Source organism: Macaca thibetana, chromosome 6 (assembly GCF_024542745.1).
Source record: "Macaca thibetana thibetana isolate TM-01 chromosome 6, ASM2454274v1, whole genome shotgun sequence".
In the NCBI taxonomy this organism is placed as follows: Eukaryota; Metazoa; Chordata; class Mammalia; order Primates; family Cercopithecidae; genus Macaca; species Macaca thibetana.
In genome coordinates this window covers 38,993,715-39,015,060 of record NC_065583.1, presented here as the reverse complement: position 1 = coordinate 39,015,060, position 21,346 = coordinate 38,993,715, and the positions used below count along the sequence as shown (strand labels likewise).

Sequence of the window (21,346 nt, the reverse complement as noted above, 5' to 3'; positions counted from 1 at the left end):
GGAAGGTGCGAACACCAGCTCTTTCACACTGCCGCAGGATATGGTAAAGATAAAGGAAATGACGTAAATCAATAGGATCTGCTCTTTCCAAGATACGTAGCTATATGAATAGGCCGGTGTGCATCAAAGAAACAAGATACACCTCAACCAAAAGTTTTGCCAGCACAAAGATGACTGCATCAGCCAAGAGTCCAGTGGCTTGATATGGGGGCATAGATGGTACAAGCCACTATATTCTCAAGATTTTGGTTTTCTTTGAGATCAGAATGCGGTTGCCTTCCAAATCCTGCCAGCCACCCTCTGAGGGAGGGCCCCAGCTTGGTCACCCTGGTGGGGGGTAGGAGAAAGGGCAGGGCCATACTGCACTGACTGGCAGCCCAAGGGGCAAGCTTAAATTCTAAAGCCTACCCTCTAGCCAACGTTTCCCACAAAGACCACCCTACCCCCATTTAATTAAAAAACACCCTACTCTCTGCAGAGTCCCAGAGGCACCTCTTTTTGTGAAATCCCTGACATTCCTGTAGGCTCTGGGGCAGGGAGTGACCCCTCACCCCTGGGTAGAATCTAATAAGAACTTCCCAGTAGAGGTACTGGGCACCCAGGTGGCAGAAGAGGGGTCTAAAATATATGTACTTCTTCCTGCTCTCTGACCAATCACCTGTACCCTTTGCTCTTTAAACTCAGGCAGCAGGAAATTCTACTGATAGATTTGTAAATGATTAGTGGAATAGAAAATGAGAAGGTGGCATCCTGCGTTATAATCCCCACATCACCACTTACTACATGTGTAATTTAGGACAAGTAACTCATTTCTTTGAGGCTCGGTTTACCCATCTGTTAAATGGGATAATAGCAGTACTTGCCTCGTAGGGTCATTGTGAGGATTACCTGAGATGATGCCTGTAGGAACTCCAGCATACCATCTGTGTTTCCTATGGTTATTATATTACTTCTAAAGTCAGAATTAAGGACCTCAAGGCTAGGCATGGTGGCTTATGCCTGTAATCCCAGCACTTTGGGAAGCCGAGGTGGGGGTGGATCACCTGAGGTCAGGAGTTCGAGACCAGCCTGGCCAATATGGCAAAATCCTGTCTCTACTAAAAATACAAAAATTAGCTAGGTGTGGTGGTGGGTGCCTGTAATCCCAGCTACTTAGGAGGCTGAGGCAGGAGAATCATTTGAACCTGGGAGGCAGAGGTTGCATTGAGCCAAGATCTCACCATTGTACTCCAAGCTGGGTGACCGAGCAAGACTCTGTCTCAAAAAAAAAAAAGAAAGAAAAAGAGAATTAAGGACCCCAAGTAATCCATCCATTCTCCCTAATCTATTTAGGAAGACTCATTTTCTGTTGGCCAATTAATTGGATGCACTTAAGCACCTAGTATGTATTAGCTACCACATACTAGCGGGCTCGGGAATGAAACTTAATTTTCCTCCAAGAATGGAGAATTCAAGCTGTGAGAGAAACTAAGATACGTGAAGTTCTTAAGGAACATGTAAACAGTAAACTGCAATCCTGACAGTCAATGCCGTTCTAATTCAGAGAATGGGGACAGCAGGACAGTCTGGAAGGGCCAGATAAGGCCTCAGAGGGGAGGCAGCACCAAGGCGGGCCCTCACAAGGCAAGATGAGTTCACAGCAGAAGAGGAGAGGGAGACAGAACTGGGGGCAAGGGTGGGTGAGAGGGAAGGGAGACCCATGTGAGCATGGGCAATTTGGGAGCCCAGGTGGGTCTGGACCTGGTGCATGGTCTGGGGGCTAAGCCACAGACCACCCTTCTTGTATCTTTCCTACTCTCAGGGATCTCTAGGAGTAACATGCCATGGAGTCTTTTAGTCACTTGTTCCACTAATAATTATCCTTCCTATGAGAACTTTTGTCACTAATACATTTTTATGGCATGTAAGAGGGAGGAGCTGCTATCAGATAAGCTTTGAGTCAATCTAGACCATTGCAAAAAAAGCGACATAGAGTGGCAACCATTGACTTCAGCCACCCTGCATCTAGCCCCCTTTGTCCTGCGACGAGAACTCTGATCATTTCTGGGGAAACACCCCTTCATTGCTTTCAGTCCATGAAGTTTTGGGGATGCGAATGACTCCACACCCACGGCAAGGATGGGCACAATACCCACATTGGTTCTATGAGATTGAGCCTGAGATTCTAGCTAGAACTAGAAAGGGAAGCACCTGTTCTTGTACGGCGCTGTGCTAGTAGGATGTCAGCTGGGAGCTGCTGCAGCCCTCTGGCCATTGCAATGGGCAGGTCTTCCTGGAAACATAAGGACACAGGGGAGGCAAAGCCAAGCATCATCTAGGCCCCTGGATCTTACTATACCAAAACCTTGCTTTTTCAGGCACATGAGTTAAAAAAAAAAAAATCCTCTTTTTGCCTAAGTCTCTTCAAACTGGGTTTCAGTCCATGGTTACTAAATGAATTCTGACTTATTCAAGCAATTACTTTGTTCCTACCAGAATTTTGTTGGTTGCTTCTTAGCATGGGTATTTGTAGTCCATAGCCCAGGGGCAGATTGCCTCCAGGATAACAGTTTGTGTGTGGAAGTGATAGTGGCATCTATCCATATCCCTAAATGGATATAGGTACATGTGATATGCGGAGGCATTAGAGGGGAGACCGAGGCTGCAAAATCTGTTTCTCCTCTTTGTCTCTGAAGTCTGCGTACAGAGCAATTTCCCCCAAACCCCTGATTTTATTCCTCTTGTTTTCAACCAGAGAAAGGAGTTCCTGGATCTGTTACGTATATTTTACAGGGCTCTAAGCAATCAGGAAGAGATGGGAAAGGGAGGTGTTGGGGAAAAAGAGGCTCTGCATGTCCCATTTTTGTTTTTTTCCTTTTTGCCAACAACAAAGAATCAGCTGGCATCCTTTTATTTTCTATTTCATGCAGTGCTTTTTAAAATGAAGCATTAAGTCTACTGTAATGGGATTTGTCTAATGATTTCCTGGTAAACGTCTTCTTGGATCTCAGCAAAGATAATTCACTTAGTAGGAACCACTTCCTGCTTCCCCACTGAGAACTAGACCTACCCCGTTCTTGCTGGGAGTAAATTGACTTTGAATGAGAGAAGGCAGTACAGGAATATTTCACTCTAGCATTCATCACATAGACTCAAGCTTGCCACAGACCCAGATCAGGGAGGAGAAAAGGAAGGGGTGGGTGAGGGAGAACGTTCATGCTGAGCACAAGCATGAAGTCAAGCAGAAAGTCTGTAGCAATCTGAGCCCTTTGCAGAAACAGATGCACTCACCTCTTTGCCTTGGCTCTGGGGTGCTTTCTTTCTGGGGCAGTGACAGCTTCTGCAATGTCCACACTGTTCTACCAGGACGGCTGCAGGCAGGCTGCTGCAGGAGGAAGGGAGTTCCCATTCACCATCAGAAGGGAGTGTCCTCCCAGAAAAGGAGGCGATGCCCTGATTCCCCTGGAGCGAAGGCTGTTGGATCCACTTGTCCTCTCTCTCCCGCTCCCTTTCTGGTATGAATGGAGCTCAGAGGAACCCCATGAGAAGAGCTGAGTGAAACCACACACCATACCCACCCTGCTAGTAGGTTGGCCTCCCAGCCTTGGGGATCCTAGAGAGGAAGGTAGCGGAGTGGGTCATGAGGCACTTGGGTCCCTACAAGTGCAGCTGACACTGGTATGCCCACAGAAAGGCCAAGGACAAGCACTGTGTATTTATTTCTCCCCCTCTCATGTGATCTTATTTTTGGACTGGACACAAAAGCTATTTGGGGGCTGGACAGCTGCCAGGTGAAAGGACAATGATCTCATCCGAGTTCTCTCCATTCCTCTCTGTGCACTAGTCCCTGTTACCTTTCCCAATATGAGGCAGAAGGGAGTGGGTTTTGCTCCGAGCCTTACTTTCAGTACATCCAAGCAATGTGTCCAACTTAACATTTTTCTTCAATTCTGCTACCCTTTGAGGTTTCTCAGAGGATCAGTGTAATGAAGGAAGTCCTTACTTTTATGTCTGATGCAGGTGTTTCTGAGTCTGGTGGTCGTGTTGTACAGTCATCATACACACTATTTTAGATGCAAAGATCTTCTAATCAACACCAGGATGGGAGCCCCCACACTGGAAGGCAGGTGTGGGCAACGCCACAGAGCTAGGCTCTCAATGTGTTGATTCTGCCTTCTGCCCTGGCTGTTTCTGCCTGTGGCTCCTAGGCTTGTAAAACTTGCGACATTGAAACAGCTCGATTTTTCGCCTCTGATCCTTCCTCTTCAGACATGAATGGAAAGTTTTGAAAATGTCATGCCTGGCAAGATGCCAATTCAATATCATCCTCTTCACCATTATCACTGTTATTTGCTAGGATCTTTCTTGCTGAATGTCCTTAATTTGCAGAGTACTTCTGCATTCTCGCATTTAATCCTTACAACACCCCTGCCAGGTGGGTAAGATCGCTCCTATTTGATATCCAGGGAAGCTGAGGTTTGGAAAGGCTCCTCACCTAACCTTTGGAGAGGGTAGAGTGGGATGGGAACTCCCCACTGTCTGAGCTCTTGGCCACTTTGCCCTACTGTCTCCTGAAGATGTGAATTGTTGACATTTCACTGTTGTTTTCACTTCATAGGAGGGAAAACAAAACCCTTGGGCTTGATTCAGACCCACAACTTCAATCCTTGATTTCTGTCCCAAATCCAGTTATTGAAGGGGTGAGAAAATGAGGTTTTCATCTGTTTACAGTCCCAGGCCCTGATTCTAGGTACAGGACGGAGTCTCTGGCCACCATGCTCGTTGGAGCCATTTTCCTGTGAATAATTCACCACGCAAACACACACACCAGAGAGGACTGGGCTGGGTGGCCCAGGCTGGGTTCCCACCGTATCCAAGCTGGACTGCACTTTCCACTACCCTGAGAAAGAGACAGAGAGATTGAGCCAACAGCTTGTCCAACACTGCCCTCTGCAGGTCACTAGGTTGCATTACCCCAGATGGAGGTCTTCAAGGCTTTCCAAAGAGGCGGGCCACACCAAGGATTATTTTTAGAGAATCAGTTTCCAGGTTCTTCATTTCTGCAGCTACTCTTTCCTAAACCTGGTTTGCACGTGTGTGTGTTCATAATCCTTCCCCAACTGTATGAAAGGAAACCATACCTGTCACTTTTCACAAATCTTACTAAGGTGACATTGCCCCAAGTATAAAAATCTCAAAGTCCCCAAACTAGGAACTTCCTTTAATACTTTAATTCAGCCTCTTTTAATGATTAATTAGGTATTTTTTAATTTAACCACTTTGCTTTTCCTCCCTTGAATATTGAGGGACAGAACTGTGGAAGCAAATCAAAGAGAATATTAGAAATAATAACAGATTAAGGCCGGGCGTGGTGGCTCACACCTGTAATCCCAGCACTTTGGGAGGCCGAGGCGGGTGGATCACGAGGTCATGAGATCGAGACCATCCTGGCTAACACGATAAAACCCCATCTCTACTAAAAAAAAAATACAAAAAATTAGCTGGGCGTGGTGGCGGGTGCCTGTAGTCCCAGCTTCTTGGGAGGCTGAGGCAGGAGAATGGCATGAACCCAGGAGACAGAGCTTGCAATGAGCTGAGATCATGCCACTGCACTCCAGCCTGGGTGACAGAGCAAAACTCAGTCTAAAAAAAAAAAAAAAAGAAATAACAGATTAATAGGTACACTTAAAGAATGATGTCACAGTTTAAATTTTTTTTTTTTTTTTTTTTTTTTTAGACAGAGTCTTGCTCTGTTGCCCAGGCTGGAGTGCAATAGTGCAATCTTGGCTCACTGCAGCCTCTGCCTCCCAGGTTCAAGAGATTCTCCTGCCTCAGCCTCCCGGGTAGCTGGGATTACAGGCACCTGCCACCATGCCCAGCTAATTTTTGTATTTTTAGTAGAGATGGGGTTTCTACTAAATCATGTTGGCCAGGCTGGTCTCAAACTCCTGACCTCAGGTGATCCACCCACCTTGGCCTCCCAAAGTGCTGGGATTACAGGCATGAGCCACCGCACCCAGCCCACAGTTAATTTTTGAATTCCAACTTTACAATATATTAGAAATTTAGCTCTTGAAACCATATAAACTTAATGATGAAAATTAACATAAATGTTTAAATGTGGGTATTTGTAACATTGTTTTTCAAAATTGTTTTAGAAGGTACAAGAACAATTTGTGAAGTCTGCTGTACCGTTGGGCTGGCTATTGCTGACTGATAATAGGATGCCATCTATCCATCCATTCATCCAGCCATTCCTCAGATACCCATTGAGCACCTACTGTGTGCGAGGCCTTGTTTTAGGTGCTAGAAATAAAAATAGTGAGCAAAAAATGGCATGTTCCATGGCAAATTCTTAGTGATGTCCTCCTCTAGGAAGATGAGAGAGGGAAACAGATTATGGATACACTTTTAATAATTAATCCAACAAATGTAAGAATTCAACACTGATAAGCACTAAGTGTTCTGTGCAGGAAACGTGTGAGGGGAAAGAAAAGGCACACACAGTACTTTTGGATCCCATGTAAATAGCAATGCAGATATAATAAGCAAATGATAGAATAAGTAAATTGCAGTGGGAAGGGAAGAAGGATATATATATATATATTTATACTCACCAGACTATGGAGGATTCATCACCAGGCCAGGAGGCAATAGCCTGGGCTCCAGAGTCAGCCACTTGTCTGTGCACAGACGAGGAGAGGCCTGTGAAGCTTCGCACAGTCTGGGACCCTAGCTCTTGTGTAACGAGTTGTTTGGCATGAGGCCCAGTCACGAGGGCCCTTCGCAACTGGGCTCAAGCAACACAAAAACGTCAACTTGTTTTTGTGATCGCGTGTTGTTTTTCAATAACTAACGTATAGGAGTAGATGGAAATGGAGATTTCTCCGAAACAGTGCTGGATGAACGCCGCAAGGGACTCACACAACCTGTTCCGGGACTTAGTGACCATTGTTTGTGTCCACGTTCAGTTGAATTCAAATTTAGTATTTTTTTTCCTCCACACCAAGGAGGGATATTCGGTAATTAGAGAATGAATAATGGAGATTAACAATGTATAATGAGGATTGACCTAGTTGATGGGGGAGGCATCAGGGAAGATAGCCCTGGAGGAAAGAAATCCAAACCAAAAATAAGGTATCCAAGAATCTCTATGAAAAAACTGTGAAGACCCAGGGAAAAAAGGTCACCATAACATGAGAGGATCAGGGAGAAGTAGGATCAACCTTTTTAGAGTTAGTTGGGGTTTTGTTTGTTTGTTTTGTTTGAGATGGAGTCTTACTCTGTCACCCAGGCTGGAGTGCAGTGGTGCGATCTCGGCTCACTGCAACCTCTGCCTCCTGGGTTCAAGCAATTCTCCTGCCTCAGCCTCCCCGGTAGCTGGGATTACAGGCCTGGCACACAGTAGGTGCTCAATAGGCATTTGAGGAATTGGTGGATAAATGGATGGATAGATGACTGGGTTTACAGGTGCCACCATGCCCAGCTCATTTTTTTGTATTTTTAATAGAGACGGGGTTTCTCTATGTTGGTCAGGCTGGCCTCGAACTCCTGACCTCAAATGATCCGCTGGCCTCAGCCTCCTAAAGTGCTGGGATTACAGGCATTAGCCACCGTGCCCAGCCTAGAGTTAGTTGTTTTCATAAAGGGCCTTTGCCCTTAGTCAACTTCAACCCGTATTATAAATCAGTGGTTCTCAATCAGGAGTGTTTTTTCTCCCCGGGGATATTTAGCAGTTTCTGCAGACATTGTTAGTTGTTGCATCTGGGGTTGTTCTAGTGGCATCTAGTGAGTAGAGGTCAGGGATGTTGGTAAACTTTCTACAATGCTCAGGACAGCTCCCCATAACAAAGAATTATCTGGCCCCAACAGTCCATAGTGCTGAGGTTGAAAAATCCTATTATAAATGGGGGCGGGGCAGGCCTGACAAGCGTCTATAGTGGATGTGGATTCAGTTGTTGATTCATTCACGCATTCAGCAAATACTTACTGAGTGCCCACTATGTTTGAAACACCATTCTGGGCATAGTTGAAGCCCAGCAGTCACCCATTAACCAAAAATTAGTACCTCAAATAGCTGGCCTGGTTGTGTTTCTTTGTTACCCAGCTTAAAATTTTTACCATTAGAATGGTGGCAAAGCTGGTCTTATTGCCTGCAGAAAGAAGATGTTGAAATGCTTGGATAGTATTTGCAAGGTTGGTCACTGAAGAATTGTTTGCAATTGTGGAAACAACCTAAGTGTCAACAGAACGGTTGCCTAACTGTGATACAGTGGTACTATGGCATACTAAGCTGCCAATAAAAAACAAAGTCAACTCTCTTTTTTTTTTTTTTTTTTGAGATGGAGTCTCTCTCTGTCACCCAGGCTGGAGTGCAGTGGCACGATCTTGGCTCACTGCAAGCTCCACCTCCCGGGTTCAATTGATTCTCCTGCCTCAGCCTCCGGAGTAGCTGGGACTACAGGTGCCTGCCACCACGCCTGGCTAATTTTTTTTTTTATTTTTAGTGGAGACGGGGTTTCACCGTGTTAGCCAGGATGGTCTTGATCTCCTGACCTTGTGATCTGCCTGCCTCGGCCTCCCAAAGTGCTGGGATTCCAGGCATGAGCCACCACGCCTGGCCAAGAAAGGCAAATCTCTTTGTAGTAACATGGAAAACAACCATGGATATATTATCAACTGGAATTTTTTTCAGAATTGCAGGTAGAATATGATTGATGCAATGTGTGTTTTTTTAAATTAGTGTGTGTGTGTGTGTGTATGTGTGTGTGTGTTTGCATGTGCATGCAGTTGCTGGAGAAATTCTCACCAAATTCTTTTTAAAAAAAAAAACAAAAACACAAGGAAACAAACAAAAAACGGAGTCTCGCTCTGTCGCCCAGGCTGGAGTGCTGTGGCGTGATCTCGGCTCACTGCAAGCTCCGCCTCCCAGGTTCACGCCATTCTCCTGCGTCAGCCTCCTGAGTAGCTGGGATTACAGGCACCCGCCACCACGCCCGGCTAATTTTTTGTATTTTTAGTAGAGATGGGGTTTCACCGTGTTAGCCAGGATGGTCTTGATCTCCTGACCTTGTGATCCACCTGCCTTGGCCTCCTAAAGTGCTAGGATTACAGGTGTGAGCCACCATGCCTGGCCCTCACCAAATTCTTAATAATGTCTACCTCTAGAGAGTGAGAAACAAAAACAAAACCTGTAATGTGTTCATTGGTAGTAGCTCTCTACCTAATTCCACCCTTTCACACTGATCAGCTTCTTCCTGGTTCATCTCCGTTCTTATCAGTAGTCAAGTCAGTCACCAACTTCTGGAGATCCTTCAACTTGTAGGATATATCCAGTAAATATCCAATATTTACTGTGAAATCCATGTCCCTTTAAAACTTGCCTCTAGCCAATCTTCATAAGCTCTTCTTGGGAGCTGCTTTCTCTGCCTCAGCCACAATTCCTATGCCCATCTCCCTGGGACATAAGCCAGTGAACTCACCAGGACTGTATTATACCATATTCTTTCAAAACAGGCTCACCTCTGTGCCTGGAAAACAGCCCATCTTTTTTTCTATGTGTATTAATAGAAAAAAGGGTGACACGACTGTGATCATAAATAATCCCCACATCTCAGTGGCTTAAAATAACAAAGGCTCATTTCTCACTCACAGATGGGCATGTCTGTCCATTTGCAGGTGGGTTGGGAAGCTCCATTCTGTATCATCCTCACTCAAGGAACTGGACTGAAGGATTTCTGCTTTTGAGAAGAAAAAAAAAAAAGAAGATATGTTTACTAATACACTAGTAATTATTTCTATTCATATTTTATTGGCCAAAGCGAGTCATATGGGTATACAACATAAAATGAGGTGCAGAATTTCAATCCTATTATTTGCTTGGAAAGTAGAGAGTCATATTTGGAGAACATGAGTTCTATAATTGTTGGATGTAGTAGTCCATGTCCACTAAGTCGAGTTTGCTAATCATGTTTAAATAATCTATATTCTTACTCATGTATCTGTTCACATCTTTCAGTTTTGTCAATCTTAGTTTTATATTTTTGAAGCTATATTATGTGTACAAGTTTTATAATCATTGTACTTTCTCATGAATTAAACTTTTTATCATTATGATAATGCTTTTTGCCTTAAAGTCTACTTTGTCTAATATTAATATAGATAACATTAATATATTTTTGTTAATATTTATATTTTTCCACTCTTTAATTTCAACATTATAATACAAATGTCTTAGGTATGTTTCTTATAAACAGTATGCAGATTTTTATCCAATTCAATCTTTGATTTTAATTGAACTATTTTATTTACATTTAGTGTAATTACTGATATATTTGAATTTAAATATAGCGTGTTATTGTTTTCAATTGTCCCACGTGCTCTCTGTTCTCTTTATCCTCACTTTTTGCCTGCTTTTGGAAAATATTGTTTTTGCTTCCATTGTTTTGGAAGTTGCATATCTTTTTAGTAGTCTTTTAGAGGTTCTCCTATAGATCACAGTATGCGTCTCTAAGTTAGCAAAGGCTAATAGTGTTAATTGGTACTTTCATTTCTTCCTCTAAATACAAGGACCTCAGAACGTTGCAATTCATTTACTTCTTCTCCTGATTTGTATGCACTTTTAATATATTTTAATTTTTTAAATCTTCAGCAGTGTGTTATATTGTTTCATACGGTATAATTTATTTAGATTTCCTCAAATAGACCTTCATGCTGGACCTCATTTCTTTCTGCATCTGTATAACCTATTATTCTTAATCATCTTCCTTCTGCTTAAAGAACATCCTTTAGTATTTGATGCTAGCAAAGAATCCCGAAAATGTCTTAATTGCACTTTTATTAATGAAGGCTATTTTCACTGGACATAGAATTCTAAAGTTGACAGTTACTTTATTTCAGCACTTCAAAGACATTTAAATTCCACTAATTTCTAGTTTCCATTGTTTCTATCAAGAGGTAAGCTAACAGTCTCTTACATTTTTTCAAGTAATGACAGCCGCTTGTAACTTGTTTTTTCCTTTGTCTTCATCTATCTTATTGTGATACACCTAGGTGGGGCTTTTAAAAATTTCTCCTGCTTGCAGCTCCCAGGGTTTCTGAGATTTGTGGCTTGTTGTCTTTAATCAATTTTGGGAATTTTTCAACTATTTTCTCTTCAAATATTGGTGCTGCACCATCTCTTTCTCTTCTCCTTCTGAAATTTTAATTCTCATTTTATCTCCATATCTCTTCCTCTCTGTAGCATTGCTATCCTTTTGTCTCTCCATGTTTCATCCTGATGTTTTCTTCTAATCTACTTTCCAGTTCATCAATTTTCCCTACAGCTGTGTATAATTTTTTTGTTAAACCAAGTAAAGAGCATCCACTGAGCTCTTCGCTTTCGTTAGTACATTTTTAAATTCTAAATTTCTCATTGGTTATTTTTTAAATCTTTTTCACCTTGTTTTAAAGTTTTCAGTCCTCTGCCAAATTTGTTGATATTGTCTTTTATCTCCTTATGTAGTAAGGATAATATGTAGTAAACATAATTAATTTAAAGTATGTATCTGATAAATCCATTAACTGGAGTTCTGTGGGATTGTTTCTACTGTAGTTGTTTCTACTGGATCTCGTGTTTTCTTATTTCTTTATGTGCCTGGTTATTCTCTTGTGTGCTAAAATTATATATGAAAAGTTGTTGGTTGAAGTAATGTAAAACTTATTGTGTTATATTCCTCCTGAGAGTACAGTCATCCCTCAGTATCCACAGCAGGATTTGTTCCAGGACCTACTGCAGATAACAAAATCCATGTAGCTTTCATTCCCACAGTCAGCCCTGTGGAATCCATGGATATAAAATGTTGGCCCTCCATATATAAGTGAATTTGGCATCCTGCAACTACTGTCTTCTATATTTATGTTTGGTTGCAGATGCAGAATTCACCAAAGCCTAATCCAGAGCAAGGCCCTAACTCTCTTCAATTCTATGAAGGCTAAGAGAGCCAAGGAAGCTGTAGAAGAAAAATTGCAGACCAGCAGGGGTTGGTTTATGAAGTTCAAGGAAATAAACCATTTCCATAACATAAAAGTATAAGATGAAGCAGCAAGTGCTGATGTAGAAGCTGCAGCAAGTTATCCAGAAGATCGAGCTGAGATCATGGATGGCGGTGGTTACACTAAACAACAGAGTTCCAGTGTAGACAAAACAGCCTTCTATTGGAATAAGATGCCATCTAGGACTTTCATAGCTAGAGAAGAGTGGGCTGACTATATTTATTTTTAAAATCCATGTATGGGCCGGGTGCGGTGGCTCATGCCTGTAATCCCAGCACTTTGGGAGGCTGAGGCAGGCGGGTCACCTGAGGTCAGGGGTTCGGGACCAGCCTGATCAACATGGTGAAACCCTGTCTCTACTAAAACTACAAAAATTAGCCAGTGTGGTGGCAGGCACCTGTAATCCCAGCTACTCAGGAGGCTGAGTCAGGAGAATTGCTTGGACCTGGGAGGCGGAGGTTGCAGTAAGCCAAGATCGTGCCATTGCACTCCAGCCTGGGTGATAAGAGTGAAATTCTGTCAAAAAACAAACAAACAGGCCAGGAGCAGTGGCTCAAGCCTGTAATCCCAGCACTTTGGGAGGCCGAGACGGGCGGATCACGAGGTCAGGAGATCGAGACCATCCTGGCTAACACGGTGAAAACCTGTCTCTACTAAAAAATACAAAAAACTAGCAGGGCGAGGTGGCGGGCGCCTGTAGTCCCAGCTACTCGGGAGGCTGAGGCAGGAGAATGGCGTAAACCTGGGAGGCGGAGCTTGCAGTGAGCTGAGATCCGGCCACTGCACTCCAGCCTGGGCAACAGAGCGAGACTCCGTCTCCAAAAACAAACAAACAAACAAACAAACAAAAAAACCATGTAAGAATGAGCCATACAGTTCAAACCCATGTTGTTCAAAGGTCGACTGTATTTATATTTGCTTTTGCAAGGTACCTGGGGAGGCAAAGACCTGGGATCACCTTTATCCAATTTGAAGAATTAAGCTAATTGGATCTCAGCTGAGGCCCTACAAAATCTCATCTACTTCTATCCAAGTCATCCAGTCTTTTCTCTTTTTAAAATTTTTTTGGAGATGGGGTCTCACTTTGCTGCCCAAGGCTTGACAACATAGGTCCAGTGGCACAAACATAGGTCACTGCAGCCTTGAACTCTTGGGCTTAAGGGATCTTCCCAAGTAGGTGGGGCTACAAGCACATGCCACCATGCTACCACATTGGGCTAATTTTTTCATTCAGTCTCAAGATGAAGACTTTCAGGGTCCTAGCCTGCCATGGGGGGTTGTATGTCTGCCCTCTCCTTTGGTGAGCACTGGATTCCAACTTGTGTTCATGTGGCCACGCAAAGCTGCCCAGGTTCTGCTTAGTCTCTTCAGTTCTTCTTTTTTTTTTTAATCGAGAGGGAGTCTCGCTCTGCACTCTGTCGCCCAGGCTGGAGTGCAGTGGCATGATCTCGCCTCACTGCAACCTCTGCCTCCTGGGATCCTGGGCGATTCTCCTGCCTCAGCCTACCGAGTAGTTGAGATTATGGGCACCGACCACCACACCTGGCTAATTTTTTTTTTTTTTTTTTTTTTTTTTTTGTATTTTAGTAGAGATGGGGTTTCACCATGTTGGTCAGGCTGGTCAGGCTGGTCTCAAACTCCTAACCTCAAATGATCCGCCTGCCTTGGTCTCCCAATGTGCTGGGATTACAGGTGTGAGCCGCCATGCCTGACCATCTCTCCAGTTCTTAGTTGTCATTCCCAGAAGCAGCAAATGTCCCAAGGGGAAAAGAGGCCCACTTATTGGGCTTGCCTCCTTGAATACCCATCTTTCTCCAGATCTTCGTTGGTGATTCTTCATTATCTTTTTAACTCTGATGTTTTCAAGCAGATCTTATTTTTATTTTTTCCCACTTTTCTAATTGTCTTCAGCAGGACAGTAGGTCTGAATTTAGTCTGCCATTACCAGATGGTAGAAAATAGACAGGTATGCTTCATTTTATTGCAGTTTGCTTTACTACACTTTGCAGATATTATCTTTTTTTACAAATTGGAGGTTCGTGGTAGCCCCGCATTGAGGAAGTCTTTAGGTGCCATTTTTCCAACATCATATACTCACTTTTTGTTTCTGGATCATATTTTGGTAATTCTCACAATATCTCGAACTTTTTCATTATTATTATATTTGTTACAGTAAACTGTGATCAGTGATCTTTGACATTACTCTTATAATCATTCTGGGGTGCCATATACTGTGCTCATATAAGATGGCGAAGTTAATTGCTAAATGTTGTGTGTTCTGACTTCTCCACCAATCAGCCATTCCCCATCTTTCACATTCTTTTCAGGCCTCCTTATTCCCTGAGACACAGCAATATTGAAATTAGGCTAATCAATAACCCTACAATGTCCTCTAAGTGTTCAAGTGAAAGCAAGGGTGGCACATCCCACACTTTAAATCGAAAGTTAGAAATGATTAAGCTCAGTGAGGAATGCATGAGGAAAAGCCAAGACAGGCCAAAATAGAGGCCTCTTGTGCCAAACAGGTAGCCAAGTTGTGAATGGAAAGGAAAAGTTCTTGAAGGAAATTAAAAGCGCTACTCCAGTGAACGAGCAAATGATATGAGAGTAAAACAGCCTTATTGCTGATATGCAGAAAGTTGGAGTGGTCTGGATAAAAGATCAAAGCAGTAACAACCTTCCCTTAAGTTAAAGCCTAATCCAGAGCAAGGCCCTAACTCTCTTCAATTCTATGAAGGCTGAGAGAGGTAAGGAAGCTACAGAAGAAAAATTAGAAGCTAGCAGAGGTTGGTTCATGAAATTTAAGGACATAAGCCATTTCCACAACATAAAGTGCAAGGTGAAGCAGCAAGCACTCATGTAGAAGCTGCAGCAAGTTGTCCAGAAGATCTAGCTAAGATTATGGATGGTGGTGGCTACACTAAACAACAGAATTTCAATGTTCAATCTATCGGAGTAAGATGCCATCTAACACTTTTATAGCTCAAGAGGAGAAAGCAATGCCTGACTTCAATGCTTCAAAGGATAGGCTGACTGTTTTATTAGGGGCTAATGCAACTGGTGGCTTTAAGTTGAAGCCAATTGCTCATTTTCCATACAGAAAATTTAAGGACGCTTACAAATTATGCTAAACCCAGGCCAGGCACAGTGGCTCATGCCTGTAATCCCAGCACTTTGGGAGGTCGAGGCAGGCAGATCACTTGAGCTCAGGAATTTGAGACCGGCCTGGGCAACAGGGTGAAACCCCATCTCTACAAAAAAATACAAAAACTAGCCAGGTGTGGTGAAGTGTGCCTGTAGTCCCAGCTACTCAGGAGGCTGAGGCAGGAGAATTGCCTGAGCCTGGGAGGCCGAGGTTGCAGTGAGTCAAGATCACACCATTGCACTCCAGCCTGGGTGACAGGAGTGAAACCCTGTCTCAAAACAAAGAATTGTGCTAAATCTATTCTGCCTGTGCTCTGTAAATGAAATAACAAAGCCTGAATGACAGCACATCTGTTTGTGGCATGTTTACTGAATATTTTAAGCCCACTGTTGAGACTTACTCCTCCAGGAAAAAAAAGGGATTCCTTTCAAAATATTACTTCTTATTGGCAAATGCATCTAGTCACTCAAAAGCTCTGACAGAGATGTATAAGGAGAGTAATATTTTCATGCTTGTTAACACAGCATCCATTCTGTAGTCCATGGATCAAGAAGTCATTTCCTTTGGGAGGCCGAGACAGGCGGATCACGAGGTCAGGAGATCGAGACCATCCTGGCTAACACGGTGAAACCCCGTCTCTACTAAAAAAAAAAAGACAAAAAACTAGCCGGGCGAGGTGGTGGGCGCCTGTAGTCCCAGCTACTCGGGAGGCGGAGCTTGCAGTGAGCTGAGATCCGGCCACTGCACTCCAGCCTGGGCGACAGAGCGAGACTCCGTCTCAAAAAAAAAAAAAAAAAAAAAAAAAAAAAAAAAGTCGTCATTTCAACTTTCAAGTCCTATTACTTAAGAAATGCATTTTTGAAGGCTATATAGTTGTTACGGATAGTGATTTCTCTGATAGATCTGGGCAAAATCCATTGAAAACCCTCTGGAAAGAATTTACCATTTTAGATGCCCTTAAGAACATTCATGATTCATGGGAGGAGGTCAGAATATCAACATTAGTGGGAGTTTGGAAGAAGTTGATTCTAACCCTCACGGATGACTTAGAGGAGTTCAAGACTTCACTAGAGGAAGTCACTGCAAATGTGCTGGAAACAGAAAGAAAACTAGAATTAGAAGTGGAGCCTGAAGATGTGCCTGAATTGTTTCAATCTTGTAATGGCTAATATTGAGTGTTCACTGACTGGATTGAAGGATGCAAAGTATTGTTCCTGGGTGTGTCTGTGTGAGCTTCCCTAGTTTTGAGGTTTGGGGACTTGGACTGGTTTCCTTGCTCCTCAGCTTGCAGATGGCCTATTGTGGCACTTCACCTTGTGATCGCATGATCAATACTCCTTAGCAAACTCCCTTTCATTTATACATTTATCCTATAAGTTCTGCCTCTCTAGAGAACGCTAATACAAATTTCATGATAAAACTTGAATGAAAGAGGGGCTGCTTCTTACGGATGAGCAAAGAAAGTGATTTCTTGAGATGGACTCTACTCCTGGTAAAGATGCTGTGAACATTGTTGAAATGACAACAAAGGATTTAGAATATTCCATAAACTTAGTTAATAAAGAAGAAGCAGCATTTGAGAGGATTGACTCCACTTTTGAAAGAAGTTCTGCTGTCATTAAATGCTATCAAAAATGGCACAGAGAAAAATTTTGTGAAAGGAAGAGTCCATTGACATGGCAAGCTTCATTACTGTCATTTTTTAATAACTTGCCACAGCTATCTCAAACTTCAGCAACCACCAGTCTGATCAGTCAGTAACCATCAACATCAAGGCAAGTCCTTCCACCAGGAAAAAGATTATAACTCACTGAAGGCTCAGATAATTAGCATTATTTTAGCAGTACTTTTAATTGAGGTATGTACATTTTTAGACATAATGCTGTTGCAGTCTTACTAGACTACAGTATAGTGTCAACAAAACTTTCATATGCACTGGGAACCAAAAATTTGTATGATTCACTTTGTTGCAATACTTGCGTTACCATGGCAGTCTGGAACTAAACTCACAATATCTCCAAGGTACACCTGCAAATGGAGGCAGTGGGCCGGGTATACATGCATATACATGCCTTATGTGAGGGGTGGGCACTGAGGTTAAATAGAAAGCATGAGCCCATTTTTGCCTTGTGGTAATAAGGGCCTCATGTTGCTAAATTTTTCCATTTTTTTCAAAAGAAGTAGGAAAGGAAATGCAGGCTTTTAAAATGTGAAATCCCAATTTTCAATTGTTGGTTCAAAAAAAATTTAACTCTCAACTAGCCAAATAAAATGCCTCAACTAGCCAAATAAAATGCCTCTGGGGTCCATACCCAGCTACCCTATAGGATACTAGTTTAAAATATCTGGACTATAGTCTATGTTGATGGGAGAAGGGGGGTGAAAGTTGGCATTCCCTTGCCATTAACTTCTAGCCTCCCAGTAGTCCAGGCTGCTTTGAATAAACACCAGATCATCATACAAAACATATTTATTTATTTATGAGTTGGGGGTCTTGCTGTATTGCTCAGGCTGGAGTGCAATGGCACAATCATGCACTTAGCAGTTCACTAAGGCCATGAACTGCTGTGCTTAAGTGATCCTCTCACCTCAGCCTCCTGAGTAGCTGGGACTACAGGTGTATGCCACCACACAAGGCTAATTTTAATTTGTTTTTGAGAGACAGAGTCTTGCTGTGTTGCCCAGGCTGGTCTTAAACTCCTGGCCTCAAGCAATCTTCCCACCTTGGCCTCTTCAAAGTACTAGGATTATAGGAGTGAGCCACTATGCTTGATCAAAACACAGTTTTTTTTTTTTTTTTTTTTTTTTTTTTTTTATTATTAACTTTAAGTTGTAGGGTACATGTGCATAACGTTTTTGTTACATATGTATACTTGTGCCATGTTGCTGTGCTGCACCCATCAACTCGTCAATAGGTGGGAACTGAACAAAACACAGTTTTTAAACCAATTTATGTCTTTACTGAAATCTCTTAAAAACGCCAAAGGGTGGAGTTTGGGTTCCATCCATAACACCAACATTTCTGAAGAATCCTCTTCTCTTGTCTCTTTCTCAAGTCCTCCTCATGACCTCTGTATTAGTCCATTCTCACACTGCTATGAAGAACTGACTGAGACTGTGTAATTTATAAAGGAAAGAGGTTTTGATTGACTCACAGTTCCACAGGGGTGGGAAGCCCTCAGGAAACTTTACAGTCATGGAGGAAGGGGAAGCAACCACATCCTTCTTTACATGGTGGCAGGAAGGAGAAGTGCCAAGCAAAGGGGAAAAGATTTTCATAAACCCATCAGGTCTCATGACAACTCACTCGCTATCACAAGAACAGCATGGGGGTGTGTGGAGGAAAAGTTAAATCTTAAATTTGAACTCAATTGAACGTGGACACAAACAATGGTCACCAAGTCCTGGAACAGGTTGCATGAGCCCCTTGAGACATTCTTCCAGAAGGTTTCGGAGAAATCTGTTCCTGTACGTTAGTTATTGAAAAACAACAAACAATTACAAAAACAAGTTGACCTTTTTGTGTTCCTTGAGTCCAGTCATGAAGGGACCTCGTGACTGGGCCTCATGCCAAGTAACTCATTACAAAAAGAGCTAGGGTCCCAGACCATGCCGAAGCTTCATGAGACCTCTCCTCATCTGTTCATGGATGAGTGGCCGACTCCGGAGCCCAGGCTGTTGCTTCTGATCTGGTGATGAATCCTCCATCGTCTGGTGAGTGTGTGTGTATATATATAGTCTATGTTGATGGGAGAAGTGGGGCGAAAGTTGGCATCCCCTTGCCATTAACTTCTAGCCTCCCAGTAGTCCAGGCTCTCTCTTTCTCTCTCTCTCTCTCTCTCTTTCTATGTATATCTTCTCCCTTCTCCCCTTCTCATTGCAATTTGATTATATCATTTGCTTATTATATCTGCATTGCCATTTACATGGAATAAAGGTTGCTTACCCTTAAAGGTATTGTGTGTGTGTCTTTTCTTTTCCCTTTGCGCATCTCCCTCACAGAACAGGGTAACTGCCCCCATGATTCAATTGCCTACCACTACGTCCTTTCCACAACACGTGGGGATTATGAGAACTACAATTCAAGATGAGATTTGGGTGGGGACACAGCCAAACCATATCAACAGCCCAGCTGCTACTTCAGTCCTCCTTAATTTATCTCTTGAATTCTCCCAAACCCAGCTCATCCCTGGCTCATTTCTCTTATTCTCTCTCTTGCCCTCTGATCCATTCTGCTTTCCTTAGTAGGTAACTCCCTGCCTTCTCTTAGGTAGACCCATCAACCTATCCTACCCATGGTACAATTCAGAATTCTTTCTCACATTTTCCCTTATTATGCACAAGAAATACTCCAGGGCCAGGTGCAATGGCTCACGCCTGTAATCCCAGCATTTTGAAGGCTAAGGCAGGAGGATCACTTGAGCCCAAGAATTCAAGGCTGTAGTTAGTTATGATGGCGCCACTGCACTCCAGCCTAGGCGACACAACAAGACACTATCTCAATTAAAAAAAAAAGAAAGAAATAAAAAAGAAAGAAAAGAAAAAAAAGAAAAAGGAAAAAGAAATACTCCAGAACTTGGCTAGTGAAGACTAATTCCTCCTTCACAGGAAGGAAGTCGGGGCAGGGGAAAAAGATGCTGTAAATACTCTAAAATATGTATTTTTTCCTGTTCCATCAGCTATGCCATCTGGGATGGGGTGACGTCTGGATGAGATGTCATTTTAAAGGACATTTCTGGGACACGCTGGCATCAAGGCAAGTTTTCAAGGTGGCTGCCATTTCCTTGTCACTTACCTTCTATGGACAGGACAGAGTCTCCACCCAAACCACCACCCTCCCACAAAAGCGGGAAGGAGAAGGCAGAAGGGAGAGAAATCAGACTTTTCCTGATTTGTCTAATAATAGAAAGTTGGCAGAGCACGTCACAGAATAGAAAGTATTTGATAAAAATAGCATCTGTTCAGCTTGGGACTCGAGCCGGAGCTGCATGGAAATGTAATTTATTCCTTCCTCGAGTATTCCCATTCGAGTATCACAATTCTGGCTTTCTCATTAATGAGAGAAGTTGAAAACGTTGCTTCCTGTGACCAAAATGGCTTTCTTTCCCAAGGGCTGATGGCGGAGGCGGCGACGGCGCAGCTGAGCGGGCGGCCAGCAGGGGGCGCGGCCCCGCCATCCTCACACCCATCCGGGACACGGAGGGGCGGGGCCCCCCCTTACACAGACTGCGAGGGGCGACCCGGGAGAAGGTTTTCCAAACAAGCGGTTTTGCTGACTCTCGGGGCCTAAGAATAACCACTGTATAGTATCATGACGCCGGCGGCTTCAGTAAAAGTCCGGGTAGACAGAGGCTTCCCTGTCGCTCAAGGAGCTCCCAGGGCTTTCTAGGCTTCCCGTTCTCCTCCTGTTTCCCAGGACTCAACGGAGTGCCCCCTGCAGGTCAGGACGGGAACCGACACCTGGCCTTTGTCAAAACGCATTCCAGCGCCCTGTGAATTACTGTCCTCATGCCTGTCACCTCTCCATCTCCAGCTCCTCCCAGCCCTGGCTCCTTAGAGTCCTGCTCTGGGCAAAGTGGCCTTAACAGGAAAGCTGAGCCAAACTAATAATAGTTTGGGTATTGATCAGGCAGCCCCTTTAAATCACCCAGTGTTTTGTTTAATTGCAGAAAAATACACATAACATAAACCTCTCCATTTTAAATGTACGGTTAGTTTAGTGGTGTTAAGTTCATTCACATTCTTGTGCAACTATCCCCACCATCCGTTTCCGGTTCTCTTTTCATCCTCCTAGGTTTAAACTCCACACTTAACTATACAGTAACTTCCCATTCCCCTTCCCCCAGACCTGGCAGCCACCACTCTGCTTTCTGCCTCTGAATTTGACTAGGTACCTCCTATATATGGGATCATACTGTATTTGTCCTTCTGTGGTGGCTCGCTTCACTTAGCATAGTGTCCTCAAGGTTCACCCATGTTGTAGTGTGTGTCAGAATTGCCTTCCTTTTAGGGGTGAATAATACTGTACGTATATGCCACATTTTATTTGTCCATTCATCTGTCAATGGACACCAGGATTGCTTTCACCTTTTTGGCCATTGTGAATAACGCTGCAATGAGCATGGGTGTCCTTTTCGAGATCGTTTTGACCTGTTTGTATTTTAACAGGACACTTTAGGAAGGTAATCC

At 43.3% G+C, this 21,346-nt stretch overlaps 1 long non-coding RNA gene across 1 annotated transcript in view; it reads left to right on the top strand.

Annotated features, from left to right (window-relative positions):
• Positions 1 to 21,120, top strand: part of LOC126957264 (uncharacterized) — a 325,970-nt gene extending 304,850 nt beyond the window's left edge. The window contains exons 4-5 of the long non-coding RNA XR_007726701.1: positions 19,837 to 19,926; positions 20,269 to 21,120. This is a non-coding gene — a long non-coding RNA (uncharacterized LOC126957264). The remainder of the gene's footprint in view (positions 1 to 19,836; positions 19,927 to 20,268) is intronic.
• The last annotated feature ends 226 nt before the right edge of the window (positions 21,121 to 21,346 follow it).